At 38.7% G+C, this 2,500-nt stretch overlaps 1 protein-coding gene across 4 annotated transcripts in view; it reads right to left on the reverse strand.

Annotated features, from left to right (window-relative positions):
- The window catches only part of kat6a (K(lysine) acetyltransferase 6A), a 35,046-nt gene that overhangs the window by 23,813 nt on the left and 8,733 nt on the right, over positions 1 to 2,500 (reverse strand). The window lies entirely within an intron of this gene.

Raw genomic sequence — 2,500 nt, forward strand, 5'->3', positions numbered from 1 at the left:
GTGTTTATCCATTTTTTTGTGTACAGTGTGGTTCTGCAGATAGGGCAAACACACACACACACACACCCTACTGTACATTTACACGTTACATGGGGGATATTGGCTGCTGGTAAGCTTTCCATGAAGACAAGATTTTAAATGGAACAAAAATTTATCATATTGAACCTGAACCAAACTGAATCATTTCAGCGCTGAACTGAATCAAATACCAGGGACCAAGTGAATCATGTCAAATAACATCTGAGCTGAAAGGAATCATATTTGACCCAGAGTCAAATCACATCACTGCTGAACCCAATCATATTGGACTTGAATCGAATCATTTCAGAATCAAATCCTATCAAATATCATCAGTCACCAAGTGAATCATACTGGGTCTGAATTGAGCCACATCAGCGCTGAACCAAATCATACTGGACCTGAATCATTTTGGACCACATCACTGCTGAACTGAAACATAGTGAACTTGAATCAAGTCATATCGGTGCAGACCTGTACCGAATCATTCCGTCTGTAACTGAATAGTTTATGTATCACGTTAAATAAAAATGTGTACTGTATCACATGATCCTATCAAATCATATAATATCAGTGACCAAGCGAATCATACTGAACTTGAATCGAGTCATATCAATGCAGATATGCACTGAATCATTCCGTTTGTACCTGAATAGTTCATGTATCATAGGTTATATATAAATATGTGCACTGTATCATGTGATCCTATCAAATAATATTAGTAACCAAATGAATCAAACTGGGTCTGAACTGAGTCATATCAGGGCAGATAAGCACTGAATCAAATCCTATCAAATATTAGTGACCAAATGAATCAAACTGGGTCTGAATTGAGTTATATCAGCGCTGAAACAAATTATACTAGACCTGAATCATATGAAATATCTGAGCTGAACTGAATCATACTGAACTTGAATTGAGTCATATCAGTGCAGATTAGGGATGCAACAATACAGTTAACCCACAGTTCAATACGTACCGCGGTTTTTACCCACAGTTTTCGGTTCGGTTGGCTTGGCAAATTAAAGGTTTTTTTCCATTATTCTTTGTTTAGGTGACAGGAACAGTAAGTATGTTAAGAAGAAAAAAACTGGTTTTAGTTGCAATTCTCTTTATTTTACTGAAATGCAAAAATCAACTAACACAATGAAAGTGTACTGAAAATAGAGAGATATAAAAATTAGCGCTTGTATGACTATTACAGGAGACGGGTTTGGACCTGAATCATCTCAGATAATATCTGAGTGGTTTCATATTGAACTGTTTTGTAACTGAATAGTTTATGTATCATATGTTTGGTAAAATGTGTACTGTATCATGTGAACCTGTACAGTGTAGTGTCCACTTTCCAGCTTTTACGCAGAGCGGACACTTTCAGAATCTTAGTAGCGCAAAAACCGTTATAGAAAGCAGCAGGTTCACGGTGTGATGAAAGCGACAGGTTCCTCCGTGTTTAAGACCTCGGGGCAGTGATGGGTTTCTGTGGAACTGATTTGCATGTCAGAGCTCACCTAATGTGATCCCCCCCCCCCGAGTCAATAGAAAATGAAAACAAGATACAAACGGAGGTGAGCCGAGTCGCGTGCAGGTGAAGGGAACGGAACGGCTGCTTAAGCATGGACTCCAAACCATGAGGGCCAAGTGTTACGACCGAAACTAAAAGATAAACACAAGCCTTATCGCTTCAAAGCATGGGAACCTGGACATCCCATAATAACCACTTCACATGTCTACGTCAACACAGCAACTGATAACTGGCTATAACACGTCTTAATCTCATCAATAACAGATACAGAATCAAACTTGACACGATCCCATAGATTTCTCCTACAGCACAGTCCATTTCAGGCTGCTTTAAAAAAAATAAAAATAAAATACAAACACTACACACTGTACAGTCATGCAGTTTACACAGTTTCCCTACAGCACCTTTAAAACTCACTTGATTTCTTATTAATTATTAATAACTAATCACCCTACACGCTTCAGACTGGACCTTTAATCAGATTTAAACTGTCCACCAGGAAGGGAAACTTCACTGCAAGTGAAGCACAAGAGAAAATGAAACTAAAAACCTGTGTGTGTGTGTGTGTGTGTAAGAGAGAAGATTAAAGGTGTGTGTGTGTGTGTGTGTGTGTGTGTGTGGGAGCTGAACAAATCACCACGTCCTCCTCTGCTTTTCTCGGGCGGTTTAGGCGACGCCGCCGTTTCCATCCAGAAAACAACAAGAAACTTCCCTTTTATTCAGCAGATAGTTTTTCAGGTTTAAAAGTGTGTAAAAGATTTAAAACTGATCTGAAACGTTATGATAGCAATAGGTCAATAATCTCCAAGAAGGTATATCGGCTATAATTCCCAAATCATGCCTGGGTTAAATTCCTTTACTTACACCGCATCATAATGATTGTAACATGACCATCCACTAAAAAACTGCTACCTTTCACAATCTAAAGCCTAGAACACAACACGCTTATAGGAAGAG

The sequence above is a fragment of the Hemibagrus wyckioides genome, linkage group LG22, assembly GCF_019097595.1.
Source record: "Hemibagrus wyckioides isolate EC202008001 linkage group LG22, SWU_Hwy_1.0, whole genome shotgun sequence".
NCBI classification, from domain to species: Eukaryota; Metazoa; Chordata; class Actinopteri; order Siluriformes; family Bagridae; genus Hemibagrus; species Hemibagrus wyckioides.